We start from the raw sequence: 13954 nt of genomic DNA, 5'->3' as shown, positions 1-13954 counted from the left end.
CTGTTCAATCACAACCAAACACGCAGAGCCCATCCCCCGACTATGAGAGAGCAATAGAGTTCAGAGGCAAAGTAAACTGGGGATAGAAGTCTTCTGGGGGAATTAACTAGAAAAAACTTCCCTACTTGTTCAATTTTGACACAAGTCCAGCCTCTAGCAGGAGTCAAAGAGTAAGTCAAAGAGTAATCTGCCTCCAGATTTCTGGATTGCTGACCAAGAAACCCTGATGAGATTTCAAAATTCAGACTTCATTTAAAAAAAATTTTTTTTTCAATATTTATTCACCTTTGAGAGACAGAGAGAGACAGGATGTGAGGTGGGGGGGGGGGGCAGAGAGAGAGAGGGAGACACAGAATCCGAAGCAGGCTTCCGGCTCTGAGCTGTCAGCACAGAGCCCGATGCGGGACTCAAACTCACTGACTGCGAGATCATGTCCTGAGCCGAAGTCGGATGCTCAACCAACTGAGCCACCCAGGCATCCCCAGACTTCATTTTAAAAGAAAGCGGCTATAGACTCTGGTGTTAATGGTTATTCACTAAAGGTTCATCAATTGTAATAAACAGATCTTTCTGGTGGGAGATGCTGATAATAGAGGAGGCTATGCATGTGTGAGAGCTGGGGCTATATGGGAAATCTCTGCAACTTCGGCTCAAGTTTGCTATGAACCTAAAAACTGCTCTAATAAATAAAGTTTGTTTATTTATTTATTTATTTATTTATTTATTTATTTATTTATTAAAAAAAATTTTTTTAACGTTTATTTATTTTTGAGACAGAGAGAGACAGAGCATGAATTGGGGAGGGTCAGAGAGAGAGGGAGACACAGAATCTGAAACAGGCTCCAGGCTCTGAGCTGTCAGCACAGAGCCCGACGAGGGGCTCGAACTCACAGATCATGAGATCATGACCTGAGCCGAAGTCGGACGCTTAACCGACTGAGCCACCCAGGCGCCCTAAAGTTTATTTATTTTTTAAGTGGTTAATTTCTTCTCACCCACAAATGCTATACAGCAACGTTTCTGAGAGTATAAAAAGTAGAAAAGGAAAAATTACTTGCATTTTGACTGCTATCGCGTAGTTCATAAATATAAGTAGTTTTAGCTACAATCACAGTGTGCAGGAAATGTATATTCTGATTTTTCCATATTATGTCATAAGCATTTTTACATGTTGACAGATAGTCTAAGTTATAATGTTTAATGGCTGTGTAAAATTCAACTCCGTGGATGTGAATTATATGAATATTCCACATTTTAACTGATACCCCAAACCCCAAACCCATTACAGAACATTTAATTTCCTTTAAGTGTTTGCTTTAGCATTACACAGAGATTAGTATTTGTGTTTATATGCCTGATTGTTATATTTACATCAACTTCTGGAACCTCCATGTCCATTTATGTGATCATAAAATCTTTCTACATCTTCCTACTCTAAGAAATGAGAGCATCTTCTGTTCTTGACAATCTAGGCCTGATAGCAACAGAAATACTGAAGCACAGAAAAACAATCTTAGATCCAGACACACTAATCTTACAAAGGGGTTTGGTTTCATGAACTATGATCCAACAGGAAAAGGGGCCTTCAACTATTCTGCACCTCTCCTGCGAGAAGGAACGAGAAGTACATTACTGAACATTATACAGTTTAGACCTTAGCACTAAGTTCACCACTTAAGTCATTTTATCAACATATTTCTAAGTACCCTTCTCTTCTCTCACACCTGTATTTAAATGATCCACATGTTGGTAACTTTGCCCCCCCAAATAGAACATAATCAAGGAGCACCACTCATCTCCTTTAGCCCCAGTATAAGTCCTCCCCACATCTTAATCTTTAATGATTTCAGATGACATTCAGATTGACAACTTTCACCCCCCACCCCATGTACGTGTTGAACGATTACCAAAGATTTGAAAATTTCCAGATTTATCTATTAGTGATTTCTAGTTTATTTCTTTTAGTCAGAGACCATATTTTGCATTATTCAGATTCTTTTTTAATTTGTTTTATGATAGCAACTATGGCCTAACCGAATGTTCAATGTGCGTACGATAAAAAGGTATATTCTGATAGTGTGCAGTGGGGTGGTCTGCTGTTAATCAGGGAAAGTTAGTTAATAGTGTTAAGGTCTTTATCCTTACTGATTTTCACTTCACTTGTTCTATGAATTACTGAGAGATGAGTGTTGCAGCTTCTAGCTTTAATTATAGATTTGGCTATTTCTTCTTCCAATTTTATCAGTTTTTGCTATATACACACACACATTTAACATTGTGTGTGTGTAGTGTATACATATACGTTGTATATATGTAGTGTATATATGGTGTATATATGGTTTGCGTGTGTGTGTATATATATATATACGTAAATATACATATATACATGTGTACACACACACACATATATAGTGAAGCTCTGTTATGTTCATACATATTTAGAATTGTCGTATCTTTTTGTGACTGACCTCTCCACCATAATGTAAAATCTGTCTTTATCACAGGTAATATTCACTGTTCTGAAATCTCCTCTTCTAATATAATATTGACACTCTGGCCTTCTTTTAATTTGTATCTGCATGGTGTACTATTCCCATTCGTTTACTTTTAATCAACCAATCTATCTACCCTTATATTAAAAGTGGGTTCCTTACAGATAGCATTTAGTTGGGTTTTTTTAAATGTAAATTAATTTGAACAATCTCAGTTTTTTAACTGAGGTATTTTGATTGCTTATACTTAATATAATCATTGACATTTAGATTAAAATCTACCATTTGGCTAGTTGTTTTCTATATATTCTACCTATTCTCTGTTCCTTTTTCCCTTCTTTTTTCATGCTTTTGAATTGAATATTTTTTTACAATTCCCTCTTTCTTCACGATTTTATCTATAAAATGCATTTTATTTATAAAATGGAGTCTTATCTCCATTTTATTTTATTTTTTAATTTTTTTTAATGTTTATTTACTTTTAAAAGAATGAGATAGAGGCATGAGTGTGGGAGGGGCAGAGAGAGGGAGACACAGAATTGGAAGCAGGCTCCAGGCTGTCAGCACAGAGCACGATGTGGGGCTCGAACTCACAGACCACGAGATCATGACCTGAGCTAAAGTTGGACACTTAACCGACTGAGCCACCCAGGCGCCCCAGTCTTATCTCTATTTTAAATTTTTCGTGGCTGCCCCAGAGTTTACAGTATATAACTTCAATAAATAAGTCTACCTTCAAATATTATTATACTACTTCATGTAGAGTATAAAAACCTGAAAATACTATACTCCCAATTCTTCCCTTCCCCACTCTTCACATTCTTCACACATTTTACTTTATGCATGTTATAAACCCCAAAACACTGCTATTTTTGCATTAGAAAATCAACTGTCTTTTATAGTAATTAAAAATAAGAAAAAATGTCTTTATAGTATCTTCAACCATTTCTGGAGATCTCATTTTTTGTGTGTGTAGAGCCACATTTCTGTCTGGTATCATTTTTCTTCCACTGAAGAAATTCTTTTAACATTTCTTAAAATGTAGGACTGGTGGTAATGAATTGTCTTAGTTTTTTGTCAAAGAGTCTCTTTGCACGTCAGTTCAGGTAATTTCTATTGATCTATATTCAAGTTCACTTATTCTTTTCTCAGCTGTGTCAAATCTACTGGAGTGTCCGTCAAAGGCACTGTTCATCTCTCTTACCATGTTCTTTATTTGTAGCATATCCATTAGACTGTTTCTTACAGTTTCCATTTCACAGCTGAAATTTACCATCTATCCATACTGGTTATCCACCTTTCAATAAAAGCCCGAAGCCCATTAATCATAGTTATTTTAAATTCTCTCTCTGGTATTCCCAACATCTGAGTCACTACTGAGTTTTTTTCCTCTTTTGAGTTAAATTCTTCTCTTGACATTTTGTTGGTGGTGGTGGGAGGGGAAGGGATAACAATGGGTCTTTGTTTTGTTTTTGCTTTTCTTTGTTTCAAAAATTTTGACTGAAGGCTCAACATCGTGCAACAGAGAGCATGAGACAACAGAGAAAGAAAAGGACATGCCTCTTCTACTGTTAATTTGGGGGCTGAGTCAATACAATCAGGAACTAAGCTGGTTTGGGGTTTTGTTGCTTCCATTTTGTTGCTACCTTCAACTTCAAAATTCTTCAAATTTCCTCTAACTTCTCCTTTTTGGAGGTGGTGATGGTGGAGATGATTTGCTGGATGCTTTTGCTCCATGAACTTGTTCCACCCTCAGATTTAGGGAACAAGTTCTGCCCTATGAACCTGCACCTAAGTAAGAGTGACTCACTATGCTCTTGCCTCTCCTCAAGTGGTACACTAATGCGGCTTTCTATCCTGGTTGGGGAGGAGAGCTGAGTTTCTCTTTTATATCATTTGAGCTAAGCAGTCCCTGTGCCCTGAGGTATCAGGGTAGGGCTTTCTCTCAGTGATACTGTCCCTCCCCTAGGGACAGGAGGTTTCTAATAGTCCAGGGCCAACACTGTTTCTGCCTCACCCCCAAGTGTAATAATGTTTTCTTTTTCTTCTTCCAATCCTTCACTTCTGTCCTAGAAACCATAGGGCTTGCAGCTCTTCCTCCAGAGGCTTAGTGCTTTTGTTCTTAGAGAAGAGTTATGCTTTCTAGCAACAGCATCCGTTCCCCTTCCTCCAGACCTATACAACCACAGGAGGCTTTCTACATTTTCTACCCTGTCTCCAATCTTTCTTGTGAATATCCATCGTAGGTCCACACAGAGTAAACTGCAAGGAGGTGTGAACTGCTTACAGCTGCTACAGTCCTACAATAGAACACACTTAGTGGTTAGCAATTTGTTAAAAATTGTAGTGGAATTATTTTACCTTCTTAGACAGTGGCCCAACTTCCTCCCATGCTCTGCCACTGGTAACTCAGTCCTCACATCCTGTCTCTTCTTGGACATGCCCATCTTTTCTTACATTATCAGGCTACCTGGCTGCCCTGTAATCTTTAATTCTCCAGATGCAAGAAAAGCTATGATTTTGTACATTATTCAGCTTTCTCTTGTTGTTAGGGTGGAAGTGAAGTTCTTACTACCTTTCTACATCCTCCGCAGAGGCTGGAAGTCAAATCTGAGGATGCTGATTTAAATTTTTTTTTTAAGTTTTTCTCTGCTCTTTGTATTTCCTGCTCCTTTGGGGTCAGCTATTCCATTTAACTTGGACTTGTTTATACTGTTTTCCTCAAATATCTGATGATCCTTGGTTTTCCCTTCAAATCCATGAATAAGTGATTAGACTGATTAGTATAGGCAACTAGTGTAGGTTTCCTTTGAAGCTATAAAGACTTATTTACATGAAAGGCATCGTTCCTGGGTGCCAACTCAGCGTAAGTGGGTAGGTCCTGTTGACAATTAGGCTTTTCTTCAGAGTATATATGCCATACTGGAAGAAGGTAGTACTGTTACATTATTGACAACTGTCAATCTTAGGACTGGGTTACTCTAGGGCATTTCACTTCTAAGTAGAGCTGTCTTTATGTTTTCCCTCTAGGTCAATTGTAAAAGTCCACAGTCAGGCTCTGTTCCACCTTCTATGCCAAACCCTTGTCCCATGAAACCTAACCAGGTCAAGAATCCATTATGTTTAGAAAGCAGCTGGAGCAAGTATTACAGGAAGGGAGTCCAAATCCAAAGAAAAGAAAATGGACCAGTAGGCCCAGCTCCCCTAATTACTGCTCCATCGTTCCTGATCTCTGTACTTGGAAACTCCAAGTTGAGGCCTCTGAGAGCTGCACCAGAAACCCCCACATCAGCCTCTTCCATTTTTGTGCCAGGTGGCAGTTTTTCTCTACTCTAGCTGATGCATCAAAACAATCCTATCTATACTGTGTCTTCGAGAGCTGTGTCAAAATCTTTGCTATTCCAATGGTGCCCTCTCTTACCTTTACCACCACCACTGTATCTTTACTATCGTATCAGTGGGTCAGAGGGAGGGAAAGCAAATGAATGCGCTTAGTTTACCATATTCCAAAATTGTTTTCTGGAATGTTTGGTCCTGTCCATTTACACACTAATGTTTAATGTTCCACTCTGTTAGGAAGATGGCCCCTGTGTTCAGCAAAAACTCAGGTCAGACACTTTAATTTTAATAGCCAAATGTCAATGCTGTCTCCCGTAAGTCTAATAGCTAAAGAATATGAATCTTGCTTCCATCAACAAAACACAACACAGACTCTTTGGGCCCTTTCTCACCAGAGACTTTGGCCTCAGACTGGATAATGGCCAGCTCCTGTCAAAATTACAGTTAAAACCAATAAACTGTCATTCTTCTGGGTTTTCTATATCATGTCAGATGACCAAAAAGCAATATACTTGAACTATTTTAGTTTCCTTCCCTGCAGACATGCTTTTTTTGAACTATGATTTATGATACTGCCCTTCTCAAGGGTTAAAAGATATTTCTTGCTGTAACTTTTGCAAAATTGCAATGACTATATTTCATTATGATGTTTAATACATTGCACATTCTTCCCAGAATTTAGTGCCAATAAATTGTTTTCTCCCTAAAGAATGGATCTACTTCCTTATAACATGTAATGGGAAGCACTTGACTCCTTTCATAATTCTACACAATTGGCTTGATGGCTAACAATGTCATAGCTAATTTTAGTGCTTCAATACAATAGGTGGATCATATGGGAGGCAGTATACTATATTGGAAAGACCATGTCCTTAGGAATCAGAAAGATTTGGGCTAAAATCCTACCTATGCTACTTTCAGAACTCTAAACAAGTCTCCGCTTCTCTGAGTTTCATTTTCCTCATTTGTAAAATGGGGATAATTTCCCTTTTGTTCAACATTTGCATTCTCTCGACCTGCCCCCATGAAGCTCTAAGTGGGTAGAGAAAATTATACAACCAGTCTGATTGATTTTACTTTAAAAATATAAGCACAGAGCACAAACAGGGACACTGTCCAGCAATCCTACTCCAGTTCCATCATTAGTTTGCTTTCCCTGTTTGCTTTCCCACTCTTGGAGCTGAGTACTCCACACATTCCCCTCAATCCCTCAACTCCTTCTGTAGAATATAATTGCCCCACCTCGTACTACCCTGAAATAATCGGATTCCTTCACAGTCCTACCCACTACCTGCCCCTGTGCCATTTTCTTAGCCTTCTCCTCCTGTTCAGTGGATAAGGCAAATAGCTTCATTTATATAAACTCTGAATTCCTTCTCATTCCAACCGATGTCACACTAGTCTCTTCCTGACAAATTATGTTCCAGCCACAGTGGCGTCTTTTCTGTTCCAGTCTAAGCCCTTTCTATGTCCAGGTAGCCTTTTCACTTGCTGTTCCCTCTGTTTTTCCAGCAATTCTTATCTTTAAGGCTGAGCTCCTCAGGCAAACCTTTTCTGAGCAATCTCTATAAAAATGGTCTCCCACAATTATCTTGTATCACCACAGCTTGTTTATAGTACTTCTCACAACTTGATATTTATTTTCCTTGCTGGTTTCTTGTTTACGGTCTTATCCACTAGGTAGGTATCCAAAATTGGAAGTCACAATTAATTCTTCCTTTTTCTCTCTTTACCCCAATATCTACTTTTCCTCCAGCATTTGTCTTTGTTTAATCTGGCCAGTTGTCAAAACTAGAAATTGGAAACTATCCTAAATCTTTCTCTCTCTCTCTCCTCCAACCCACCAAGCCATTAACAGTAGAGTCTATCATCGAAATATTTCTTGAACCTACACATTCCCTCCTCCCTTTACATTCCCAATATGTTTCAGTTTTAATTATGGATTGCTTAGATTACTGTAATAACTCCCTAACAGTTCTCTATCCTCAACTCTTCAAAGAGAACTTTCTAAAACATATACCTAATCCCCATTCTTTACTGCAGTCATCAATACAGTCTCATCTACTTTTTGTCTTTGAGAAATTTGCTTATTTCAGTAGATCGCTAGACCTTTCAACAAGAACTTCCTTTATGATTAGGTCATTCTTTACCTCTTCTGCCTCTCCTACGAACCCTTACTTGAATGTGTCCTTAGTGGTAGCTTTACTGGAATTACCTGCAGTTCTCTAATCTACTTCCAGGCTTCTGTATAAACTGTTGCTTCTATCTGGAAAGTCTCACCTTCTCCCCCTAGGTATCCATCAGGTATTTTTCTAGACTCAGCCTAAGTGTCACCTCCTTTAACTGGTGTTGATTTTCAGATACTCATTCTCTGTGCTCCTATAACACCTTCCAAATATCTCTCTATATATTGTCACACCTGTCATTATGTTCCTAACATCTTACACAGTGCTGGGTTCGTTGTGGGTGTTCCATAAACGACGAATAAAGGACTTGACAACGGTGCATGTGCACACACACACACTCAACGTTCTGTCTTCTGATCTCCTTTTATTTCTATGTTCAACTATTTAATCGTTAGCACTTTTTTTTTTTTTTTGTAAATGTCACTTCCAATGTTTTTTGGAAGTGGAGAAAAAATGGTAATAAGACAAAACAAAAATCTGTCAGGTGGCTTTTTTCTGCCTATCTATACCTTCCATTGCAAAAGAGGGAGAATAAAATATGATAGTTTACCTTTCCTGCAATCCAGTTAAGACATTACAGGAATAAATCATTACAAATGTATGGAAACAGAATCATTCTGAAAAGAAAATCTGAGGTTTACTCAGCACCCACATTTGTCCTCCCCACTGCTAAGTTGTCTGTTTTCACATGCTGCATACAATGTAAACAGCTAAAAGTAAAGAAACTTTAATAGCATAAACCCCCCCACCAAAAAAAACTGGCCTCGGGTTTTGAAACTTTTGAAAGAAATTTTGAATAATTTTTAAGGAAATCTGCTTAGGAATTTCTGTCAGATGGCTATAAAAAAATCAGAACATATACACAGGCTAATAAAATTTAAATTCTCCCATTTCAAATAAATATATCTTGAATTATAAAATCTGTACAGTAATTTTTCAATTTGGGACCTTATGACATAAGAGAAGAAGATTGTTACATACTGCTTAACAATGTCTTTATAATTTCAAATAGAAATCTATGATCTTTTGGGGGTACCTGGGTGGCTCAGTCGGTTAAGCATCTGAATTCAGCTCAGGTCATGATCTCATGGTTCATGGGTTCCAGTCCCACATTGGGCTCTGTGCTGACAGTGTGGAGATTGCTTGGGATCCTCTCTCTACCTCTATTTCTGCTCCTACCCCACTTGCACGCTCTCTCTCTCTCAAAATAAATACATAAACTTAGAAATAAAGGGAAATCTATGACCTTTTAATAGAAACTAAGGCACCACTTTAAATATACTGTGTCATTTTTCTTTTATGAGAAAAGAGCACAATAATTTACTGACCAAAGAGAAGCTAATTAAATAGAACTAGATACATAGTTCATCTTACTCAAATTTATTACAAAATGACAATAAAGAATGATCATAATTGATGGGAACTTCATATAAAATATTTCTTATTTTGGTAATAAAGCATCAAAACTTTCTATTTATTGAAATTACTAAGAGGATTTTTTTCCCTAAATCTAAGCAATGAAATCTGACATAGTTGACTTCTACATATGACGTTGCTAAAAGAAGGTTTGTTTTTGCTCTTGCTTATCAAAATGAATTGAAGATCTCTGAAACAGAAGCTCCCACCACATGTCTTTCCACTTAATAAACAATATCTATAGACACGCTTGGGGTCACAGAATCTCTCTCTCTCTCTCTCTCTCTCTCTCTCTCTTTTGGCATTTTTCATTGCTGGGAAATCTATTGCTGTCATCAAACTTTGAAAAATAAAGAGATTCATAAAAAAGGTGAACAGATTCCCATCCTTTTTGTCAATCCTCTTCTTCTGAGATAACTAGAATTTTAGAGCTGTAAGAAATCTGGACTGTATAATTAAAAATTTTTTGTTTGTGAGGACAAACTGAGAGAATGGCAGATCTTTAATCCAAATCTCTTAATTAACATGCAACCAAATCAAAGACATCTTTGGGAAAAATTCACTTCACCCATCATATGATAAAAAGGAATATAACAGAACAAAGTTCTTCATCTAATAGTCCACAGGCCAATGGAAAACTAGCAAACCATCAGTCAATTTACTGTTGGACACATATTAGAGAAAGCAACAATATTTTGTTTAATGGAAACAAGACAGGTATTGGGTCAGAGAAACCTAAATTGTATTTGGATCTGTTAGTTATTTGTGACAAATGTCTCTGAGCCCCAATTATTCTCATTTGGAAAAAGGGGGTAAAATAATGACCTCTTAGGACTATTTTAAGAAGTAAATATATACCATAAGCGAAACATCTGGCATGTTACAGGATTCCAATAACAGATAACTGCTGGGGGCGCCTGGGTGGCTCAGTCTGTTAAGTCTCCGACTCTAGATTTCAGCTCAGGTTATGATCTCACAGTTTGTGAGTTCGAGCCCCACACTGGGCTCCATGCTAGCAGTGTGGAACCTGACTGGAACACTCTCTCTCTCTCTCTCTCTCTCTCTCTCTCTCTCTCTCTCCCTACCTCCCTCCACCCCCTCTGCCCCTCCCCAGCTTGCTCGCTCTCTTTCTCTCTCAAAGTAAATAAACAAACTTTTAAAAAAAGGTTGACTGCCGTATAGGATTTATGTAGGATTCAAATGAAAGTATTTTGCAAGGTTGTAGATAATATGGAATAGAGACAAAAGCACAAAATTTAGAGGAAAAAGGTCTGGGTCCACATCCCAACTTTGCTCCTAACTATCTGTTCATACCTGGCGAAGTCACTTATCATAATCTTAGTATCTCATACATAAAATGAAGATAAAAATGAAGATAACAATATCTGCCATACTTTGAAGATCGAATATGATGATCTTTGTGCAAGCATTTTCTAAGTATAAAGTACTACATATACATTACTGTTATTCTCAAGAAAACTAACTGCATTAAAAAGTAGCTTCTTCCTGGGGTGCCCGGGTGGTTCAGTTGGTAAGTGTCTGACTTCAGCTCAGGACATGATCTCACGGTTCATGAATTCAGGCCCCGTGTTGGGCTCTGTGCTGACAGCTCAGAGCCAGGAGCCTGCTTCGGATTCTGTGCCCGCCCCCCGTTCTGCACCTCCCCTCTCTGTCCCTCCCCCACTCGTGCTCTGTTTCGCTCTCAAAATGAAAAAACATTAAAAAAAAATTTTTTTTTTAAGTAGCTTCTTCCTACAAAGCTTAGAGAACTCTGCTTTTATAAAGTTAATATGACTTCCCAGGCACCACTGAAGAGTTCCTAGATTTTATCAACATTTATAAAAAGTGTTTAGGTTATGCTAAACACATTTCCTTAAGACCAATGTTTCATACCATTTTCTAAACCAAATTTCAAGCAAACTAACTTAGATAGAGTGTTGCTTCTCCAAGATTTGGGGGTTGCGTTAGGGCTACAGATTGTGTAAACCAACATATAATTAATTAATGGGAAGGTTATTTGGCTTGAGACACTAATGAGGGGAAATCTGTTTTTTACTAACATCGTAAGTTACCAGTATCTGCCAACAATGAAAATGCATACATTAATAAACATTAATACTGAAAATATCAGCTCATGGCCCAGCTGGAAGTTGCCGTAGACAAGCTGGGAACCACTGCCTTGGAGGTGTGGGAAGGGGAAATTTATAGGTGTGGAGTAACGAGGCCCCTCAGAGTAGGCGGCCACTCAGCAAGTCAGCAGCATGGATAGAAATGATCTTTTTGCCTCTTCCCAAAAAATCATACTGATGCAATAAATTTTTATAAACAAAAATATATATAATAGGCACCTGTTTTTTTTCCAAATGTTTATACAAATTAATCCCTATGGCACTATTATGAGCCACTATCCTGACTCCACACATGTGTAAAAAGATACAGAAGTTAACTAATTCCTTTATGATCATTCAGAAGAATCAGTAGCAAAGATTAAATATCATATATTACTGACTTTGTATCCTAACTGAGCCCTTGGGCTGAGAACCAAGTGCCTAAATAAGCACCAAGTTTCAAAGAGAAGTTATCATGTGGAAGATGCCACTAGTAATATTCATATTAGCAAATCATCTCACAAATGGCTAGCAAACATGCTAAATCAAAGCTGCAAGCACGGGTGACAAATACATCTTTACCCTTCACGTTGCCAATACCAGTGACTCAGGTACTTCTAAATATTTTAACTTGGCTCGAGAATCATTAAATAGTACATTCAACGTAAGTACACGAGAATATAGTTCAACACAAATGTTCTTTCGACAGACAAGAAAAAGTAGGTTTCTGGTTACCTGGCACCATCATTATGAAGAACAGGGGTCCCCAACAAGTAGAACAAGATCTACTGGTATATAAATCTGGTTATCTATATCCAGCCAACCCTTCTTTCCAACTACCCCAGTGCTGACCACCACAGTCTATAGAGATACCCAATGGCAGAAAAGCAGCACACTTTCTCCTGCTTATGTTTAAGACCAAAGGGTCAATGTTAGATCCTAATAATTCTAAGATTTCAATGATTCTAAGAGTTCAGAAGAATATTTATCTCAAAAACATGTATAAAAGTGGGAGAAAAGCTACTGAGGTACAAAGTCAATGTTAAATATCAACAATTCTGACCCATCTTGGCAAATATATATTTAACTTTGAGCATTTCCATCCTTTCTTTCCACAATAAAATGGAAATGTAAGAATGTGCTAGTTCTGGGGCACCTGGGTGGTTCAGTCGGTTAAGCATCTGACTTCGGCTCAAGTCATGATCTCACAGTTCATGAGCTCAAGCCCTGCGTTGGGCCCTGTGCTAACAGCTCAGAGCCTAGAGCCTGCTTTGGATTCTGTCTCCCTCTCTCTCTGCCCTTCCCCTGCTTGCACGCTGTCTCTCTTTGTCTCTCAAGAATGAACAAATGTTAAAAACAAATAAATAAAACGAATGTGTTAATTCTGACTTGACTGCCAGAATTAAAACACTAGAATAGATACCTACAAAATCCTATAATCTCCCTTTGCTGCAGAGTTAGTGACCAGTAACTCTGAACACAGGCTCCACTATAACTTGCTATGTGGCTTTGGGCAAATCACTTAACCTCTCTGAGACTCAGTTTCCTCATCTGTAAACCAGATAATAAAATATATTCATTATTAGGAGGAGAATAGTAATACCCTTAATACATAAGACTATACATAAAAACCAAAGGAGATAAAAAAACCACGAGACACTGCTTTGCAGTAATGAGTAGTCTATAAATATGAGCAATTATTCTTACACTCAGTCTTTTAAATGGGATAGAAACCACTGTTTATAAGTTCACCCGTTTAAAGGATGATAACACACTTCCTGGGACTTCACTCTATCATTATAAGAAGAAAAAACACAGTTGGGAAGATAATAGAAGAACTAGATCTCCCTATCCTTTTACCATATGCTAGAATATTTATTCTATCATAGGATTTACACATCATACTTCTAGTAAAATGTAGCATTACACAGTGAACAAGAGTTTTGGAATCGATAGATTTTAATCCTGACATCACCTGCCATAAGCTGTGTGAACTTAAACAAGGTATTTAATGTCTCTGACCCTGACCTAGGGTTTCTTCAACTGTAAAGTGTCAATAATCATAGTACTTACCTCATAGAGCTATTGTGGTGATTAAATCACATCATATCTATATAGTGGTAAGTCTGGTAACTGAAACATTACAGCTATCAATAAAAGGCAAACACCCTGAACCCCTCCTAAAACCTGACAGTGTTTTCATTTTAAAAATTGATGATCTTAAAAAAATATGCAGAAACACATGCTATAGGTGGTAGGCAATTTTAGAATAATAAAAATTCCAAAGCACCAAAAGAAACGTGCCTTTTCACAGAAGAGGAGAACTCCTAAAGCAGCTCTTGTCTGTACACAACTGTCTATTTATTTGGAGTCATTCAACAGAGACTCCAAGAAATGGACTTTGCTCACAATA

The 13954-nt window shown here is 37.8% G+C and overlaps 1 protein-coding gene across 3 annotated transcripts in view; it reads right to left on the bottom strand.

Moving 5' to 3' along the window:
- The window catches only part of UVRAG (UV radiation resistance associated), a 301824-nt gene that overhangs the window by 138740 nt on the left and 149130 nt on the right, over positions 1 to 13954 (bottom strand). The window lies entirely within an intron of this gene.

This window comes from Herpailurus yagouaroundi, unplaced genomic scaffold (assembly GCF_014898765.1).
Source record: "Herpailurus yagouaroundi ecotype Mexico unplaced genomic scaffold, PumYag 180, whole genome shotgun sequence".
NCBI lineage: Eukaryota > Metazoa > Chordata > Mammalia > Carnivora > Felidae > Herpailurus > Herpailurus yagouaroundi.
Note: the sequence above shows the minus strand (reverse complement) of the source record. Positions and strands in the feature narration are given on the sequence as shown.